The sequence below is a fragment of the Mus pahari genome, chromosome 21 (assembly GCF_900095145.1).
Source record: "Mus pahari chromosome 21, PAHARI_EIJ_v1.1, whole genome shotgun sequence".
NCBI lineage: Eukaryota > Metazoa > Chordata > Mammalia > Rodentia > Muridae > Mus > Mus pahari.
Genome location: NC_034610.1, coordinates 1765860 through 1769890, shown reverse-complemented (window position 1 = coordinate 1769890; position 4031 = coordinate 1765860). Strand labels below are relative to the sequence as shown.

Genomic DNA, 4031 nt, shown 5'->3' with positions numbered 1-4031 from the left:
GTGTGTGTGTGTGTGTGTGTGTGTGTGTGTGTGTGTGTGTGTACATCTCCTAAAAGCAGGCACCTTGGATTTCAGTGTGCACACTACTTTACTAGGTAATTCAAGTTGTTTCCTAACAGGCTTTCCTTTCTCCCCCAGCCCCAGACATCCTTGGTTTTAGATCCTCATTCACACTGTTAGAAGCCGGAGTTACTGATCTGCTGAGGTTTGAAATGGCTTGCATTTGCCTGTTTGTTTAAAATCTTGAACTTCTGAAACTATTCTTCTCCACCCGTATGAAAACTCCCGCTCACTTCTGGTCTTCATTTTTAAAAAACAAAACAAACAAACAAACAAACAAAAAAACAAAACAAAAAACCGGGTTGTTTGTCTTGCAGACCTTTCTCTTCAAACTGGAAAGCCTTAGGGCAGATTCTCACCGCATCCTGATTAAGCAGTGACTCCACCTCCCTCGCAAATGGCCCCTGGAGAATGAAGCAGAAAGCAGGAATGCCCTCCTCAAAAGTGATTACGTGGAACCTTGGATTCCAAGGGTAGAGAGCAAAGCATGCGGCTTTGTGTTGAGCAGTGTAATACGCCAGGGCTCGGAAGGCAGCGTGAGACAGGTAACAGAGCAGCAGCGGGCTCTATTTAGGGAAGAGAGATGAGTAGAATTCCATGTCCTGTTGTCCACCTGTCCTGTCTCCAGACGTTGACATGGAAGTTATGAGACCAGTCACAGGCACCCTCTCTGTGCCTCCTTGGCTTCTTCTGGCCCTGTTGACAATGGGCTGACTTCGGTCATCCTTGCTGTGACTCACTCCATTTCCACCCATCCTGAGCACAGAAAATCAATAAGAGCATCATTTAAAAACCCACCCAAGGCTTGAAAAGAGCCCATTACAAGTTGAAATAAAGGAACGATAGAGATGGGAGGTGTCTGGATGTGTTGTTATTTTCCTGTGACTCAAAGAGATCCTGTTTGTAGCTGTGTACTTCCCGTTTAGTGTGGAATTAAGCCTGGGCTGCTCATCTAAATTTTTTTTTTTTTTCCAGATAGCACACAAGATGGACTGCATTGGCTTATTTGTGCTGCAGTGTGAGAAAACTTGAAAAGACGATAAAAGTATGATTAATCACCCTTTTTTCTCCCTCAGCATATTCATGTTAAAGATTTGAACTCAAAGGGACACGTCAGGACAAGTCACTTTATGGTGATTTAAAGCGGTTTCTGCTGCTTACCTGTGCCACTCAAAAAGAAAGTAGGGTTTTGTTTGTTCATTTTCAAGACAGGGTTTTTCTATGCCCAGAACATTCTGTATAGACCAGGGTGGCCTCGAACTCATGGAGATCCACTTATCTCTGCCTCCTTAGTGCTGGGATTAAAGGCATGAGCCACCAGGCCTGGTCTTAAGACTGTTCTTATAAATGGGGTAAAAACGTGCCATTGGCAGCCTGCAGCCTCTGATCTGAGTGGGTTTGGAAGATTTCAGACAGGATTTAGAGACACAAGTCCTTGTGTTTCATTGCTGAGGGAAGTTTCTTTAAGATGACTGTTTCTGGTGTCCTCACTGAGACGAGTGTTTAGTCTCCCCATCTTGACAGGATCACAGAAGTGTGCGCATTTTGCGGAATGTAAACGGACTCTCAGTGAAAACACATGGGGGGGGGGAGGATATGACATTTCAGAATCACCCTCTGGGAGAGGTAGGGAGAGGTAGGAGAAGCGAGGCAGACCCTGGAGTCAGTAAAAGTTTCCTGCAGATTGGTGGTCCAAAGTGTTGTGTCTGATCATTTTAGCGTCCAGGTGATCATCAATATTTTTATTGATTCTTTGAGAGTTCCATACAGTGTAGTTTGATGATACCTTCCGCTCGTCCAAGGTCCACCTTAGTTATTCTTACCTCCTGACTCACTCAACTTCCAGTCTTCTTCCTCCTCCCCCTCCTCCCCCTCCTCCCCCTCCTCCTCTTCCCTCTCATCCCCCTCCTCCTTTCAGCCATGAAACCCATGGAGTCCTGTTTGTGTTGCCAACCACTCTTGGTACTGGCACCAGCCCTGAAGCTTTTGGTCAGCCTACCAGGGCTTGCAGACAGGTGATAATTTTTGCTATCACTTCAAGAAAAGACCAAAGGACAGGACCATATTTCTGCCTCCATAAACCTAACAATAAAATCTAGGAGCAAAATTCCTTTCTGACCCGGTCTCCGTGGCCTCCCTGAGTTGCATTCTATTTTTCTCTCCACGTTGCTAGGTTAGGCGTCAACAGGGGAGACTTACCCTCACTGTCGACTTGATTGGATTTAGAATCACCTGAGAGATCGACGGCAGCAAGATGCTAGGTGTGTCTTCGAAGCCATTTACAGGGATGATTCACCCAGCAGGAACAGGGGGATGGCCTACCCCAAATGGTGTGGGATGGAGGTCTAGATAGAGTGAAAGGAGGAGAGAGAGCCACAAAGTGCATCCTCCCATCCCCCTGTCCAGATTCCTGGTTATGTATGAACTGATCTGTCCCAGGATGCCTTCCCTGCCTGACACTTTGGATAGACCCCTCAGAAGCACCGAGCAAAGGAAACCTCTGTCCTTCAGCTGTGTGCTCCCTGTGGCATTGGTCTCACTGATAGAAAAGGAAACACCAACAGCCACGGTCTGAAGACTCATGGGGAGAAAAGATGCACGAAGCTGTAACCTTTGAGATGTGCTCCACTCTTCCTTGAGGCTTAACCCTTGTCCTGAGTGGGATGGAATGGGAGATGTGTCCGTTTGAGTATGTATGGCCCCATAGACTCAGGTGCTTGAAGACGTAGTCTTCATAAGGACTGGCACTATTAGGAGGTGTGGCTTTGTTGGAGGAAGTGTGTCACTGTGGGAGCAGGCTTTGAGGTCTCAGAGACTCAAACTAGTTCACTTTCTGCTGCCTGCTGATCTGGACGTTGAGCTCTCAGCTCCTCTAGCACCAAGTCTGCCTGCAGGCTCTGCCATGATGATAAAGGACTAAATCCCTGAATTGTAATCCAGCCCCACCTAAATGTTTTCCTTCACAAAAGGTGTCATGCTCATAACGTCCTTTTGCAACAATCAACTCCTAAGACAGGAGATACTAGAAAAAGCCAGTGAGTCGTTTATGTACAGTTCTCCATCTTTCCCCGGTTCTTCTCCATCTTGTCTTCAGAGTTTGGCAAGCATTGGCAAGCGAAGGAGCCACCTCCACTGGGGACTGGAAGCACCTGGGCAGTGGGGAGGGGGGGTCGGGAAGTCCAGGAGGGTGCTCACACTTATTTGGTACCATTGGTAATTTTTTTTTACCCAAGTATTTTTCAGAGAAGCAACGTAAGAACCACCATCTAACTTACCATTTTTTGCCTTAAGAAAGAGGTCTTACAGAGATATGCTAAATTTGTCTATTTGTAAATTTTAAGAAGACATGGCTCTTCTAAAATGCATACACTCTACTCCATTGATTGTTAATACATCTTTCAATGAGAAAACTGCCTCTGAGCTGTTATCAGTCTTTCCTTTGGCAAATGAAATCCATTTTCTGTTCCAGAAATGTCTGGGCTTCGAAGACTGTAGCAGCTAAAGACAAACCTGTTTGCAAACCATTCTCCACAGATCTTACTACATTCGGATTTGTGCTTTTAAAAGATCATTTATTTTGATTTTATGTATGTGAGTGTTTGCCTGTCTGTACATATGCGTACCAACTGTGTGCCTGGTACCCTCAGAGACCAGAAAAGGGTGTCAGATCCCTGGAACAGGAGTTACAGATGTTTATAAGTCTCCACATGAGTACAGGGAACCAAACCCAGGTCCTCTATCAGATTAACCGATTTTCTTAAGTGTGTAGCGAGCTCCTAGCCTTGAATATGTGTGTTTTAACTGTCTTTGTAGTTTGTTGTAGACACAGTCATCTTATATAGCTGGAGAGTGTAGAACCACCCTTGGATCGAACACCTTGTCATTCAGCTACCTTCCTTTCTTCCTTTCCTTTCCTTTCCTTTCCTTTCCTTTCCTTTCCTTTCCTTTCCTTTCCTTTCCTTTCCTTTCCT

The 4031-nt window shown here is 45.6% G+C and overlaps 1 long non-coding RNA gene across 1 annotated transcript in view; it reads left to right on the top strand.

Annotated features, from left to right (window-relative positions):
- The window catches only part of LOC115062764, a 5507-nt gene extending 4840 nt beyond the window's left edge, over positions 1–667 (top strand). Inside the window, exon 3 of the long non-coding RNA XR_003842689.1 lies at positions 378–667. This is a non-coding gene — a long non-coding RNA (uncharacterized LOC115062764). The remainder of the gene's footprint in view (positions 1–377) is intronic.
- Positions 668–4031: the final 3364 nt, after the last annotated feature.